Source organism: Pongo abelii, chromosome 22 (assembly GCF_028885655.2).
Source record: "Pongo abelii isolate AG06213 chromosome 22, NHGRI_mPonAbe1-v2.0_pri, whole genome shotgun sequence".
NCBI lineage: Eukaryota > Metazoa > Chordata > Mammalia > Primates > Hominidae > Pongo > Pongo abelii.
In genome coordinates this window covers 55,379,487-55,395,950 of record NC_072007.2, presented here as the reverse complement: position 1 = coordinate 55,395,950, position 16,464 = coordinate 55,379,487, and the positions used below count along the sequence as shown (strand labels likewise).

At 59.4% G+C, this 16,464-nt stretch overlaps 1 long non-coding RNA gene across 1 annotated transcript; it reads left to right on the top strand.

The window, feature by feature from the left end:
- Nucleotides 1–2,334: 2,334 nt before the first annotated feature.
- On the top strand, nt 2,335–7,799 carry LOC112130522 (uncharacterized). Its single transcript, XR_002912784.2, has 2 exons — nt 2,335–2,619; nt 7,351–7,799. It is a non-coding gene; the product is annotated as an uncharacterized LOC112130522 (long non-coding RNA).
- The last annotated feature ends 8,665 nt before the right edge of the window (nt 7,800–16,464 follow it).

Genomic DNA, 16,464 nt, shown 5'->3' with positions numbered 1-16,464 from the left:
AAATAGGCTAACAAAAATGTTTAACAGGAAAATCTGGGGGAATGAGACATCCATAGGGAGATCTGAAAAGCTCCTGCATACTCCTGGGAACCTCAAAGGCCATGCTCATGCCCAGGGCTGTACACATGCTCAGTAAAGGCTTGAGAAGACCATGTGCTCATCTCCCACTAATCATTAGGCAGGTAGTGAAGGCTGAGGCAGAGCTGACAGCTGCCTGGCTGAGTGTTGATGGCATTGCCCCGTCACTGCATGGAGCTCCTCAGCAAAGATGGAGAGACTCTTCAGTTCCAGATGCTTAAGGAAATCTCTGCCCAATTATTCGATGGCCGCTAAGCTAAGCGAGCAGAGACTTCAGTGGGCACACATGATAAAGAATATAGACTCGACAGAATTTGTCCAGAAATCACTAAACAAATAACAATAATAACAAGTAGAAACAACAAACTCTGGGAAGGGAACAGAATTTGATTTCTAGAATTACAACATTCCATTATATTAAATGTCCAGTTTTCAAAAAAGAGTTTTAGAGATATACAAAGAAATTTTAAAAAGTCTCAAACATGGGGAAAAAAGCAAATAATAGAATCTGTCCCTGAGAAAGCCCAGAGATTAGAGTTACTGGACAAAGACTTTAAATCAGTTGCTTTAAATAGGTCCAAAGAACTAAAGGAAACTATGTATAAAGAGCTAAAAGAAAGTATGAGAACAGTGTATCACCAAGTAGAAAATACAACAAAAAGATGTAAATTATTTCTTTAAAAAAATTCTGGAGTTGAAAAGTACAATAACTCAAATGAAGCTTTCATTGCAGGGGCTCAGCAGAAATTTGAGCAGGCAGAAGAAAGAATCGACAAACTAGAAGATAGGTCAGCCTGTCCAGTTTGAGAAACAGAACAGCAACAACAACAACATGAATGACGAAAAATGAACAGAACCTTCAGAGACCTCTGGGACACCATCAACCATACAAACACACACATCATGAAGTCCCACAAGGAGAGGAGAGAGAGAAAGGGAAGAAAGAATATTTGAAAAAATAACAGCCAACTCAACTTTGATGAAAACATTAATCTACACATCCTAGACACTCAACAAACTCCAAGTAGAATAAACTCAGAGAGATCCACACCCAGACACATCATAATCAAGCTGTGAAATGTGAAAAGCAGAGAGAATTCTAAAAATAGCAAGAGAGAAGGGACTCATCTCATACAACGAATCCTAAATAAGATTAACAGATGACTTATTAGAAATCATGAGGCCAGAAAGCAGTGCAATTACATATTCAAAGTGCTGAAAGAAAAAGACTGCCAACCGAGAATTGTATAATAGTATAGCTATCCTTCAGGAGTGAAGGAGAAATTAATACAAATAAATAAACAACAAAATAAAATGATAAAATATAAAATTATATAAATGCCATGTATTATATATAAAATTATATAAAGTAAAAATACTAAATATAAATACAATTATATGTGTGTGTGTATACATACTATATATCAATTTTTTAAACAGTTTTTAAACAAAATCTGAGATAATTCATCACTAGCAGACCAGATACTACAGGGAGGCCTACAGGCTGAAATGTAAGGACACTAGACAGCCACTCACAGCAACTTGAAGAAATAAAAAACACTAGTAAAGGTAACCATGGAAGTCAATATAGAAGATGGTGTGAATGTATTTTTTTAATTTTAATCTTGTATGCTTAGACATAGAGTTACCATATGTGTTAAGCTGTTTTTATGGAGCTATAAATACCTGAGACCAGCTCATTTATAAGAGAAGAGGATTAAGTGGCTCACAGTTCTGCAGGCTGTATAGGAAGCATAAGGGCTTCTTCCTCTGGGGGGGCCTCAGGAAGCTCTTACTCAGGGCAGAAGGTGAAGGGGGAGCGGGTGAGTCACGTGGTGAAAGCAGGAGCAGCAGGGTGGGGGACGTGCCACACACGTTTAAACACCAGATCTCACAGGAACCCAGAGTGAGAGCTCACTCTTCACCAAGCGGATGGCTCAAGCCATTGCTGAGGCAGTCACACCCGTGACCCAAACACCTGCCACCAGGCCCCACCTCCAACACGGGGGCTCACAGTTCAACATGAGACTTGGCAAGGATGTGCATTTAAACTATATCACCAAAAACCCGGGAAGTCTAGGCCTGGGCTGATACTCAACTGAAAACAGGTCCACACGAAACTTGTGAATCAATGTTGATCACAGCATTATTCATCATAGCCAAAAGATAAAATCAGCCCAAATGTCCGTCAGCTGATGGACAGGTTAAACATGTGGCCCATCCATGCAACAAAATGTTGCCCAGCCTCGAGAGGCATGAAGGACTGACGGGTGGAACGACACGGAGGAGCCCCAGAAACACCCACCATGCTGCTGCCCGGAAGAGGCAGACGCGGAAGGCCACGCACTCTGGGACCTCATCCATGGGAAGCGCACAGAGGCGAGGGCTGCCGGGGGCTGGGAGGAGGCGGCACAGGAGCGCCGGCTGTGGGGATGGTGTTTCTCCCGTGGGCGGTGGGCCAGCTGACCCTGGCACTGCACCACAATGGGAGTGGACCGGATGCCGCTGAACTGCCTGGACTTTCGAGGGGTAAATTCCAAGGTATGTGAATTACATTTTAATTTAAAAACATTCTGTGAGAGATCATTTTGCTAAAGACGCCATCTATGCTTAAAAGCCTGCACCCATGCCAGGCCATACCACTGTGGGCCCTGGTGGCCCCACCCAGGGAGCAGTCCAGCTGCGAGCCTAGGCCGATGGGGCCAGCACGGATGGGAGGAGGCATGGAGGGTCCCACAGACGCTGTGGCCCAGCCTGGCCTGAGAGGGGCCACCTCTGTGCTGGGGCTCCCAGGCACCTACCTCCTGTGGCAACTCCTGGCTCCGGTCGGCTCCCAGCCCCTCTGTGGCTTTGGAGGCCGAATCTGCCTGCATCTGCCATTGATTTCCAATTCCAAGGATGTTGTGTTTACAGTGTAGTGAGATGGGTTCGTGTTTCTGCAGGAGATTCTAGAAGCCAGACCTCGGAGTGGGGGAGGTGCTGGGCCTCCCTCCCACCTGGGTAACCCGACCCCGAGCCTGGGGAAGCTGGCTCGGCACCCCCAGCCCTGACCTCTCCTCGTGGACCTGGCACAGCAGGCTCTGGGCACAGCCAGGACCCCCAGGGCCTCAGTCTAGCCCCTCATTTTCCAAGGAGGCAACTGAGGCCCAGCCAGGCTTTCAAGGCCGGGCAGAGCCAGCCTGGAACTCAAGTCCCCAACTCCCAGTCATGGAATGTTGTACAAGAGGATTCTGGCAGCCAACCCTGACATCTTTAAAAATGATCTTTCTGGCCCTTAACTACTGGGGCAGCACAGTTCCTCGGCTGTCTTTGTGCTGGGCTGTGCCTGGCTTTGTCTGCAGCTGTCAGTCCTATTTTGTCCACTAGGAACAAGGCCAGGGCAGCCTCTGTGATCCCCTCGAGCTGGCCAGTCTTCCCTGACCCTTCCCTCTCGGCCCCTGGCCTTGCTGTGCTCGTGTCCATGGACACCTGCTGCCCACCCGGACGGGCACCACTGTGTGGACACAATCCTGGGAGGGGTGGGGGGCACCACTTTGGGAACTGAGGGTCTGAGCTCTGCCCTGTCTCTGAGCCTTTGTTTTCCTTGTGTGCAGACGAGTGCTCCAGCCAGGTCCTCTCCAAAGTCTCGGCCCACTGCCTGGTGCAATCTCTGCCTGACAAACCCGGCCCCCCGAAGTGCTCTCACTCCTTCGAGTCTCATTTTGTTAATGGGGGCTGTTCTTGTGGAGGGTCTCACACTCATTGTCTTAGCTGACCCCACAGCAGGGAGGTGGGGAGGGCAGGGATCTTCTGCTCACTCTGAGGACAAGGAGACAGCCTGGAGGGGGTGGCTGGAGGGTCTGGCTCTGTCCCTTCCGCTGCACTGGGCCAGGAGCAGGACCCCAGTTGCCCAACTACCCTGTAGTCCACACCTGGAGGATGCTGTCACCCGTGAGTGCCCCGGACCTGGGGCGCTGTCCTGGCACTTGGCACCCTTTCCAGATGAGGGGGCAGCCCAAGCAGGCACACAACAGGCGGGAGACAGAGCTAGGCCTGGCACCAACCTGGCTTCCTTCGAGCCTTTACAGGTCCCGGGGGCATCTGGGAAAACTCTTGAGTTGGGTTTCAGTAGCAGGAACGGGTCAGGCCCCACAACCCAAGCAGAGGCAGTGGAGACTGGGAGGCAGCTCGCTGCCCTAAGAGGACGGTAGTGGGGCCCCAGGCCCAGAGATGAGCCGCGTCCCACCCCACGTGGTACACCCCTGCCCCTGCACACAGCAGGCCCCTCACAGGGCTCTACTCCAGGGCGTGTGCTGGCGGCTGGAGAGGCCCGAGAGGATGGTGGTTCCATGGAAATGGGAGAGTGGACACTGTGCCCAGGGTGCCAGTCCCAGCCCCAGGGCCAGCGAGGTCAAGGTCTCCTTGCTGGGCCTCCCTTCCACTAGGGGTGACCATAGGCGGTGGTGTGAACACCCGCAGGGGCTGTTCTGATCAAGTCCACTCAGCATCTCCCTGTCTGAGCGTCAAGGGCATGCCAGCAAGCAGGGCACTCCCTGCACCTCCACACAAACCGGCATCTTCTTTGTCCTGACTTAAGTGGCCTCCAGCCCCCTCCCCAGTCCCTCCCCAGCTCCCCACCCAACTCCCTCCCCAGCTCCCCACCCAACTCCCTCCCTAACCCATCCCCAGCTCCCTCCCCAGCCCAACCCCAGCTCCCTCCACAGCCCCTCACCAGCTCCCTCTCCAACTCTTCTCCAGCCCCCTCCCTAACCCCTCACCCACCCCCCGCAACACTTCTCCAGATCCTTGCCCCACCCCTCCCCAACCCCCTCCCCACCTCCCCTCCCTGACCCCTCCCCAGCACTGTCCCCAGACCCTCCCCAGATCTTCCCCAGGCCCCTCCCCAGCCCTCTTCTCAGCCCCTGGGTGTCAAGCCTCTTGCAAGGACAGACCAGCTGGCCGTGGTGCTGGCTCTTGGACTTTCTGGAGCAGCTCCCTGGAGACCTAAGGGGGCTGGGGCAGGGGCAGACACAGGTGTTCAGCCCCCGTGCCCAGCCCACTCACAGGAGAGTTAGCAGGGCAGATGCCAGACCCCAAGGGGGGGACTGACTATGGGCTTGGGACAACAGTACCTGGAGGGGCAGGTGAGCAGGGCTGACTCAGTAGCTGCAAGGGACGCTGGGCCTCCAGCCTGGCCGCATTCACACCTGGCCATCCTGGCAAGCTCAGGGCTGAGACCAAGTTCCGGGGGTGCAGAGCAACGCCTCCAGGCCTGTTGCCCCAACTCAACATCTCGGGATCCACTGTCCAAGCATGGGTGCCCTGCAGGGGGCTGGTCCTCCCAGGACCTCCACGCGGGGACATGGGCTGCCAGACCCACCCCCTGCTGCCGTGGCTGGATCCAGGGCCGCCTTCCTCTGCAGACACTCGTGGGCAGGGGGTGGGAGCACAAGCCTAGGGAATGCAGGAGACCCTGATTGCAGTTCTGGTTTAGCCGCAAACCAGCTGCGTCCTGGCCCCTGGTGGCCACATGGGCGCCATGCTCTCAGGTGCGTGGGGCTCCCATGTCCATGGCTCCTGCCCAGATGCCCCTCCACGTCTGTGTACCTCCCTGCTGCTACCAGGCCCCGGGCTGAGCCAGCGCGACCAAGGCCCAGCCTCAGAGCCCACGCTGCCTCCTGGCCTCTCCTGCCTCACAGGCCCTGGCCCAAGCTGGTGTCCATGCTCCTCGCTCAGAGCTCCGCCAGCCCGTCCTCCCTGGCTTCCTGCCACTCTCTGTGCGTGAGTCACTGGGCAGGAGCTACCACGCCAAGAAAGGAAGCCGATAGGGTGGAAAGTGTCCTCAGTGTGTGTCGTCAGGGGCACCGGCCTGGCCACCTACCGCCGGGCCCCCAGGACGAGTGACGGGGGGCTTCTTCTCAGGGTGCACTTGGAGTCACAGACACCCCAGGGCAGAAGAGCCATGAGTGCTTGCGGGGTCCAGGCTTCGGCTCCCGCAGAAGCTTAGGCTGAGGCGCCGCGGAAATCTGCAGGGTCTGGTTTTAGATCCGGTTTACGTCTCTGCTGTCGCCAAAGTTTTGCCTTTTCCAGAATGTTACAGAAATGAGGTCTCACAGGATGTGGCCCGTCTGGCTTCCTTCACTTAGAAAAGCGCGTTTAGGACTCGCCTGTGCTGCGAAGGGCCAGCGCGTGCCTTTTACCCCCAAGATCCCGCGGTATGGGGGAGTCCACAGCTGTTTTATCCCCTCGCCGGTGATGGGCACCTGAGTTCTCTCCAGTGCGTAGGGGGTTACAAACCAGCATCTCTCCACATTCACTCCCAGGTTTTGTGTGAATACAGGTTTTCAGTTCATTCGGGTGCACGCCCAGGACGGGTTTCTGTTGAGCCCTGGCTCCTCTGACTGGAGGGTCCACCCAGACAAAGGGGTGGTCACACTGGAAGTGCTGAGCATGGGCGAGGAAGTGCAGCAGCCTCAGCGGCAGTTTCCAGAATACTCTTCCTTGGTGGGCAGAGGCAGCTTGCTGGGAACCCGAGGCTCCGCAGGTTTTGCAAGTTTGGTAAGACGGCATCACACGTGAGACGCACAGGTGCCTGCAATCACTCGTCCTCTGCAGCAGCAGCGAGCAACTCCCTGACCCCGGAGGTGGGGATGGGTGGGGCCAGGCCACGTAACAAGCAGCCCTCAGGACTTGCGGCCTTCCCATCCATGCTCCATGCCCAGCATAGGTGCCTGGGAGGTGTTGTCCTCACTGTGCTAATGCACATGACACAGGAACTTGGGGGGAGAGATGCCAGCATGGTGCCCAGGGTGGAGTCCCTTTGGGGCAGCCTGCGTGGGGCACCACTGTGACCCAGGAATGGACTGAGAGCCCACCAGCGCAGGACCATGAGCACCATCCCTCTTGGGTTTCCTGTGGAATTGAGGGTGGGGGTCTGGCCAGTGAAATCTCCAGTGCCAGGTGCCCATCAGATGCCCGGCTGCCCATGTGCAGTGTTTGCCAGTTACTGTGGTGTAAATATTCCTGCCTGGCTGATCTCAAAGCAAAGCGCTGAGCTAAGCTGCACACAGTGACTCGGACAGCACCGCACGGCGGCCCCAGCACCTGTGCAGCATGGACTCCCTAAGGACTCTGGGCAGAGTGAATTTTAGGGGTGCAACAACAGCTGTGAGGTCCCTGGGGCATCCTCCTGGCCAGCTGCCACCAACACAGCCCAGCCTCTCCGTCCTGGAGGCCCCCGCCCCGGGTCCTGCAGAGCCACATGATGTTTGTCTGATGCCGTCTCTCTTCCAGCTCTGCTCTGAGGCCTGACCGTCCCTGGCCACCAAGTGTCTGCTGACTGAGAGCTCCAGCTCTGGAGAGGTGCCCAGTACCTGGTGAGCAGAGGGACCTGAAGGAGCAGGTGCCTCTTCCTCAGACATCTGCAGTCACTTCACAGTGAATGAGGCTCCAGCCGGGTGCCCTGAGAAGTGGCCAGCATCCCACCCGGGAGAAGACCGCACAGCCACAGCCAACGTGGAGCTCTAACTCAGGGCTCCAGCCTCCAGCCCAGTCCTTTTCCTTGAGTAAGGATGACCCCCACAGTGGCTTCTCCACATTGCTTAGGTGGGGAGCACATGTGGTGAAGACGGGCAGCCTACAGGTGCCTGCTATGCGTGGGGGCCACGGCCGATGGAAAGCTGAATCAGGAGTGAAAACAGAGGAAGTGTTTCTGAAAATATAACAAGTCAGTGGGAAATCAATTTATCCAAAAGCAATTTAAAGCAGCCTTGCAGGAACACGGGTCCACACTGGCGAGGCCATCACTCACCTGTGGGCGGTGTCTGTCCATCCACTCAACAGATCCATGAGCCTCTGCCCGGCGCCATGCCCAGCCCTGGGGCGCCAGCCCCCCGAGCTCATGGCCAGGGTGGGGCTCCTGACAGATTCCTGTGGGCAGTGAGGGCTGAGGTGCTGAGGTGCCAGGCAGCCTTGCAGCGACCACAGTTCTGCTTGACCCTGCAGTGAGGACGTTTGCGCAGAGCCGCCGTGCTGCCCGGTCGGGGGTCCCGGGCGCTGGTCACGCCCAGGACTGGCCCCACGGCCAAGATGGTGCCGCACAGCCTGGCCTTTTGTCGGGTTCCCAGGATTCACACAGATGCGACCCCCGACCCTGCACAGAGCCCCAGAGCCCTGGAACCCTGGCTGGTAGAAACAGACAAGAGTGAAGGGTTCCTATTCCCCTTTTCTGAGACCGGAAGGGCCCCCTGGGCTGCTGTCTGGTGAGCCGTTGCTCTGCACGGGCGAGAGGTAGGCAGAACTGGCCATGCCTCCCCCACCATCTTCAGGGAGCCAGGCCCGTGTTACCAGCCCTGTTCTCCCGGGAGAGGCAGGGTGGCACACAGTGCCTTCTCCAAGAGGCTCCTGGCACGAAGCACAGAAGCTGCTCCCCCTGTGAAGCTCCCAGCCCAAGGCGAGGGGACAGGGCACCATCCCGCCAGGCTCCCTGCCAAGGTGAGGGGACAGGGCACCATCCCGCCAGGCTCCCTGCCAAGGTGAGGGGACAGGGCACCATCCCACCAGGCTCCCTGCCAAGCCCTCTGGAGCATGGATCAAGGACTGTGGCGTGGGCAGAGGCTCCAAGGACATGTGGTCCAGGTTCCTGTTTCAGATGAGGGAAACTGAGGCCAGGGGGTCCCCAAACCACTCCCTGCAGGGTCAGAGGTTGACCTCAGCCCGGCTGAGTCCCCGCTGCTCGTGCACCTGTCTCTCCCCATCCCAGAGAGGCTGGAAGGTGCCTGATGGGGCCCAGGCCAGGGGACCCCTCCCACCCTCAGAAGATGGGGACTGGGTGCAGGAGGTCCAGAGGGGGCAGGCCAGACTCTGGCTACTGTCCCTGCCACCAGCCCGTGGCCCAGCGCGGGGACAGCTCCACACAGCAGGGACAGCGAGGGTGTGCAGGAGGGAGGCCAGGCTGTCTCCACTGCCACCACCACTGCCTGAGGGACGCCTCTACAGCACAGCACTCGTGGCCCTGGGTGGGGTGGAGGGAGAGCCAGGCATCAGGCCAGTGAGGCTTCAGAGTCCACGCGGCGCTGGCGTCTGAACCAGCAGGGCTGTGGGACCTGAGCAACCACGTGGCATCGTCTGCCACAGGCCCGGGCCTCCCCCGACACCCCTGGCCACTGTGGAGGCTGCAGTCCGGTGCCACCTCCCAGGGGGCAACTTCAGTCTGTGCTCCTCCTCCTGGCCGTGAGATGGGCCCAGGGCCTGCCCCGCACAGCTGGGTGTGCTGCCTCAGACCGAGCCCACCACTGAGGGAGATGCAGGAGGCCCACACACAGCTGCTGCCACTCGGCCCCATCGGCTGCTCCCCTGCAGGGCTGATGTGAGCAACCCCCATCGCGGGGGGAGGAGGAAGCGGCCCGTGGCCCAGCTCCCAGAGCTGCAGGGGCATCAAGACAGTGGCTCCCTCCCGCCTGCTGTGGAGGCGGCCCTGAGGCCTTGGCCTGGCCCCCGCCCTGCCACCCTGCTCAGCCCAGCAGCAGAAACAGGACTCAGTGCCCCATCTCAGAGAGTAGGAACAGAGCTGGCATTGGGCCGAGCACCCCCGTTCCCAGCTGCTCAGGGCTGAGCAAATCACAGCTCTGAGCAACTCTGAATCCTTGGCACCCATCCTCCTCCCAGAACACCACAATTCCCGGGGCACCCACCTTCCTCCCCAGCGTACCCACCTTCCTCCACGGGGACCCGCCTTCCTCCAGGGATACCTGGGTGCCTTCCTCCCAGGGCACCCACCTTCTTCCCAGGCACCTACTTTCCTCCTGGGGCACCCACCTTCCTCTGGGGGCACCTGCCTTCCTCCAGGGTCACCCACTATCCTCCCAGAGTACCCCATCTTCCTCCCAGGGGCACCCACCCCATCTTCCTCCCAGGGGCACCCACCCCATCTTCCTCCCAGCGGCATGAGGCTCCTGGGGAGCTGTGTCTGCAGGGGCAGCATGTGCAGCCTGTGTCCAGTCCTGGGCAGGGAGTCTCACGACAGCCTCCAGATGAACCTGCACCTGCCCAGCCAGGGTGGCCTTGACCAGGCCAACACCAGGGCCTGGCCTCTCCCACATGGGGTCATCTGCTCACCCAGGGAGGGCTCAAGGCTCACCCCACAGCCCCTTCCTCCTGCCACAGGGAACAGGGGACCAGGGCAGCCTCCAGAGCAGTCCCCAGGGTGCAGATGGCCCCAGAGCCCCCAGACCAGCCCCAGCCCTGGGCTCCTGGACCATGGCCGGAAGGGATCTTCCCCCTCAGGGCTGGAGATGCCTGGCCTGGCACCAGCTACTCAGCCTTCTCCAAGGCACTTTAAAAAACACCCAGCAGCAGCACCTCATCCTTAGGGCACCCGCAAAGCTGAAGATGCAGACAAAAAATACAGGGTGAGACTCCTGGAGGCGACAGGGCTGAGCTCGTGCCCTGTGAGCTCTTTCCCAGGTTACAGAGCTGAAAGGAGCCCAGGGACCTGGAGGAGGCTGTGCCAACCGCCGCCTGGTGGCTGGAGGTTGAGGGGCCAGCAGCCGCCAGCCTGCCCATGGGCACTCAGACCCCACGGCCAGCGGCTTCTGGAGCAGGCCAGGAGGAGGCAGCGAAGCCCCCTCTTGGGGTCTGTTTCTTGCTTCCAGCCAGAGCCACTCTGGGATCTTTTTGATGTGCCCTTGGATGCCCTTGTTCAGTGAGGGGGGCAGGCAGGGGCAGGCGGAACAGACCTCATCACTGAGCAGCCCCCAGAGCTCCTCCCCAGCCTCCCAAGGACCTCAGAGGGGGGCCCTTTCTCTCCCCTGCATCTTGGCCAACGGGTCCTGCACTGGAGCTGGGGCCTTGGTCAGACTCCAGGGGCCTGAAAATCTCCTCCTTCCCCACTGAGGCTGGGAAAGGAGGCAGGTGGGCCTGGACGCTCAGGCCGGGCTGCTGCTGGGCACCTCACTGGCTCTGCACCTACCTGCCCATGGTGCCAGCTGCCTTGCTGCTGCGTCCCCAGGTCACACATACTGGGAACCCCATGTGGCCACCCCCGCAAGGTTTGCAGAACCCGTCCCGAGCCCCCTGCTTGTCTTTCCCAACATGAGTCCCCAGTGGAGGGTGGCCTGGGACCCTGTCTTTCCTGACATGGGTCCCCTGTGGGGGTTGGGCTTGGACCCTGTCTTTCCCGACATGGGTCCCCTGTGGGGGGTGGGCTGGGACCCTGTCTTCGGCTCTTGTTCCGCAGCTTGCCCTAGCTGGCAAGGGCTGCAGACTCGGCCGACAGGCCAAGCTTGCCAGAATCACTGGTCCCATGCAAAGCCAACACCCAACTCCAATGGGCGGCAAAGCGCCTCAGGCACAGAGCCTCCTTTCATCTCTGCAGCAGGCTGAGTTTAAAAAGCAGATTTTCTACACGATGTCCTACGCGAGTCTCAACAGAGCTCAGGCCACGACCTCCAGCTGCCTGCAAGCCTGCATCTTCCTTTGGGAGGCCTCCCCCCTCACCCTGCATCAGGGCCCGGGCTTGAGGGGTGATGGAGGCAGGTTCCCCTGCAGCTGGCGGTTCTAGGAGCAGGTGCCTGAGGCGGAGGCCATGGCCTCTGGGCAGGTGGCAACTTTGCCCCCACCAGAAACTGCAGCCCTCACGGCATCCCACATTGCCCCAGCCTCTGCCTGGGCCAGGCCCTCAAGCTGCTGGCTGGGGTGCCCAGACCGTGGAGGCAGTGGTTGAAGGCCAATGGCTTCTGGTATCATTAAAGACTCTGTTTTTACCTCCTCTGGGCCTCAGGAGACCAGCCTGGCACCAGAGGAGGGGCTGGCAGAGCCCCAAGCCGATCCAGGCTCCAGTCCACACCCACCGGCCCCAGGTCTGGCCACAGGCTGGGCCCTGGTGTGCAGACAGCAGTGGCCACTGCTCCAGGGCCTTTGCACAAGGTGGCTGCAGGTCCAGGTGCTCATGGGGAGAGGGTCCACAGCAGCCTCTTGTTTTCCTTCCCTTCTTGGGAGACAGCTGCTCCTCCTGGCTGTTTCCAGGAAGTGTGTTTGTTATTTGGCTCCTGGAAACACCATGTGATGAAACAGGCTCTGTTGGGCTGGCCTGCCAGGTGGAGGCTGTGGGCGCCCAGGAGTCCCACCACGAAGCAGGCGGCAGAGGCCCGACGGCCCCACCCTGCAGGCCAGGACCTGGCACCTAAACGGGGAGATGGAAGAACATGGAAAATTCCCTAAGAGCAAATTGATGCTCAGCTTCCGCGGGCACCAACTTGCTGCAGAATCCTGCCTTGCAGATCTTCGTTCCTCGAGCATTCGGACGCCTCGGGCCCCAGAAGTTCCAGAACAAGAAAGCTCTGTTTCATGCGGACACGCTCACACATGCACACATGCTCACACAAGCACTTATACGTGCACACACACGCACTCACGACACACACACGCTCACGTGCACACACACACACACTCGCGTGCTCACACACGACACACATACACGCATGCTCACACGTGCACAGGCACACTCACACATCCATGGCCACGTAGCCCCAGTCTCAGCATCATGTCCTCTATTTAGAAATATTGGCTAAATACCTAATAAATAACTAAACAGAAATGTAATCTTTAATAAAGTCTCACAAACCAAGAGCCAGCTGGCAGTTCCATTTAGAACATCCATGAACACAGCTGCATTTACAGGAAAACTTCTCCGTCAGTGATGCTCCCATGTGTGACAGCCGCCCCCAAATGTCCTTCCTTCCCCTCCACACCCCCTCACAGCCCAGGGCCCTGGGGACACGGGTGCCGAAGGGCTGGATCTGGTGGACAGGCCAAACCCGGGCCATGGGCCACGGTACTGAGGAGGCGGGGCCCTCAGGGAGGGACGGGGCTCCCCGGGCCAGCCCTCTGCCAGCCGACCAAGACTCACCCTCAATTGTGCCCTCGACCTGTCCTCCCTCAGCAGCCCCATGACTGTGACATCCAGACCAGTTCGTGGCCCTTAGGAGGGGAAACTGAGTCCCAGCCCCAGGGTCCTCTCTCGGCTTCACTAGGTGCCCCACAGAGAAGACAGCCAGAGTGTGTCACCTGACAGGCTCACCAGAACCAGCACAGGTAGGGGGACGGGGCAGGTGGGGACGGGGTAGGTGGGGATGGGGCAGGTGAGGACAGGACAGGTGACGGGGTAGGTGGGGGGATGGGGCAGGTGGGGGACGGGGCAGGTGGGGGACGGGGCAGGTGGGGACAGGACAGGGTTGGACTCCAAAGGGAGGCCAGCAGCACTGTGTCCCAGGGATGCTGACAGTGGCCCAGAAGGGGTCAGGTCTCCTCCCCGGCCAGCAGCAGGGCTGTATGCTGGGAACAGGACCTCATGGTGAGCAGGTGGGAAGGAGGTGGGTGGAGATGGTGGGTAGGGCTGCCTGGAAGACTCCCCAGGGATGGCCACTTGTGTTGGGAGCACTGCTGGAAGGACGGTGTAGCCAGGAGGAAGTCCCAGGGACAGGGGTGAGGAGCCTGAGCCAAGAGCCTGGGTGTGAAGGAGTCACCCTCAGCAGGCTGGACCCACGGGCCCGGGGGGGCTCAGGGAGGGGGAAGGGAGATGGGGAGGGGGCTCAGGCCTGCCAGGAGCCGGGTCCTGGGCAGCAGAGGGTATGGTGCCCGGCAGTGCTGAACGGGAGTAGGCGGGAGGATGTGAAGCCAGGCCAGCCTCAGCGGCAGGGGTCCTGGGGCCTGTGTCCAGAGGTGAGGCCCACACAGCGGCGGGACTGGTCCTGCAGGCGCATGGCCACAGTAGGCAGGGCTTTGGGGCCCTGGCTGCCCAAAGCTTGATGCTAACCTAGGGCCAACCAGACCCCACATTCAGGGCACACCCCACGGTGTATCAGACATCTATAGCCATGTAGCAAATAACCCCAAAACGTAGCAGCTTAAAAACGCCTCCACGTGTTAGCTCCCCCGTTTCAGGGGCAGCATGGCTGGTGGCTGTGGCTCAGGTGGCAGCCACAGGCAGCCCCGCATCCAGGACGGGGCTCACGGGGCTGTGGGGAGGCCTCGGCCCCTGACCACGTGGCACCCCCAGGCTGCCAAGTCTCCTCCAGGTGCCAGAAACCACAGTCTAACCCCCTAGGCCTGGAAGTGATCTCCCTTGTGCTGCGCCCGCCATGGGCTGTGGTCACACGGGTCACCCTAAGGCCACACGGGCGGGGCGGCACCAAAAACATCAACACGGGGTCAGGGCGTCCGGGCCACCACAATGCCAGCTCCTGCAGTGCTGGCCACGTGCCCGGCAAGGAACCCTGCACACAAACCCTGCTCTGCCCACCCCCCAGGAGTCATGAGGCCCTCATCCTGCTGGGCTAGAGGCGGTGGCCTCTGCCCTCCTCATAGGGGCTGCTGGGAGACCATGAGGTGGTGGCAGCAGTTGCCTGTGTGGAGGTGTGCTCGGTGCTCAGGCAGGGAAACGTGCGCGTGCACACACACACACACACACACACACACACACTCACACATACATGAGGAAGGGCTTTTGGGGGAAGAGGAGCCCAGGGAACATGACTCCTGGCACCTTCCACGGCAGGACCAGGGGTCGAGGGTGCAGCAGGAACTCTGGCCTTGAACCCAGTGGCTCCGCCACATCTGGGGCTGCTCTCACCAGCTGTGCAGGCTGGCTGACTCCATGGCTCTGGGTCGTGGGCCGTGCTTGGTGCCTGGGGGGCCCGGCCTTCTGTGCCTCAGTCTCCCCCACCCCCTGCACAGCAGGCTAAGGGCGCCTGATCCATGGGACTTGGGGAGCTGAGTGGGATAATTTTTGGAAAGAACAGCCAGGGCCGGCATCAGTGAGGGCAAGAGCTTCTGGCCGCCTCTGCCCTTCCCATTCCCAGCTGCCCTGCAGGTGCCCACTGTGGCCTGGAGACACGGCTGTGGACGCCGTCCGCTTGCGCTTTCTCCCTTTTTTAGCCCGAGGCTGAGGGGTCCTTCCAGACTGAGGTGCATGGCGCCTGGCTCTTGACTGGCAATGGAGTCGCTCTCCAAAGCTCCTGGAATGTTACTGACCGCCGGGCTGGGATGGCACTCACATTCTTCTAGGTGTGGATAGTGGAAACCAAACCAAAATATTAGCACAAGGCTAAGTTTGTTTTACAGCCTCCTGTAATATATGAGGTGCTTGTTTGGATTTTATCTAAACAACTTTCCCTGCACACCCAGCAGCTGCTGAGTTTTGGCTCCCGGACCCTGGAGGCCCTGCCGCCGAGGCTGGGGATGGCAGCTCCAGAGGTCATTCCTCCCCCGGAAGGACACACGCTGGCCTTGGGCCAGGGGACCCTCAGCGACAGGGTCACCCCAACATTCTGGAGGCTGTGGTTCTGCTTCCTCTTGGGCCTGAGCTGAGCAAGCTCTAGCTCTCGGGCTGAGCGCAAGGCAGGCAGGAGTGATGTCTCCAACTGTGCTGAGGTCTGCCCTGGGTGCAAGGGCCCTGTGTTTTCAGCGCTGCCGTGTGGCCCGTGGATGCCCCAGGCCCCTGGACAATTGAAGCCTGGGGTCCACACTCCTGGACAGGGCTCTGGACAGTTGATGCCTGGGGTCCACACTCCTGGACAGGGCTCTGGACAGTTGATGCCTGGGGTCCACACTCCTGCACAGGGCTGAGGAGGTGGTGTCCCCAGACTTGCCTCAGCACAGCTGTGGGGGGCACCCCGGACACCCGCCCTGGCCTCAGTCTCCCATCCCAGCTGGCCCTGACACGGGTGCATGTGACGCCCTCTTGGCTCTGGCCTCTCAGACCCAGCTCAACCACGGCCGCCCAGACCCTTGGGCTCCGGTGTCTTCCCAAAGCTCTGAGAAGCACCCCCTTGGGGCAGCCAGGGCTCTGACCACCCTCCAAACCTCAGCTGGACTCCCTGTGGCCCAGTCCGGAAGGGTTCTCCTCAGAACAGAGGGCAGACGAGGCAAGAGTCGGTCTGAGTTCTGCCCTCTGGCACCGGCAGTGCTGTGAGGGCGCATGGAGCGGCTCAGTGGTCTCCAGGGACCTCAGCCTTAGGGGAAGTGCAGCAGAGGCCTCAAGGCCCCCCGCGCTCAGCTAACGTTGCCCTCGCTCATCCAGAGCACAGCCCAAGCTGCAGGAGGGCCAGAAGGGCAGATGCTCCACAGCTCGGACAGCACCCATAAGACTCGTGTGGAGAAAACAGCAAAGGCCGGTGTGGGACGGAGAGGACGTGAACGGCGAGTGCTCGGAGAACAAGCACGCCAGCAGCGAACCCAGGGGGGCCAGCCCAACAGCCAGTGCTCCGAGACACCGGCCAACGGCAATGCCCCATCCTCACCACAAACGCCACTATGATGTGCCGACAGTGGATGCGAATGCATGACACAGACAGCGAGTGCCAGTGTGACTGTCATGGCTGATGCTGAGCACTGCACCAACACACCAGA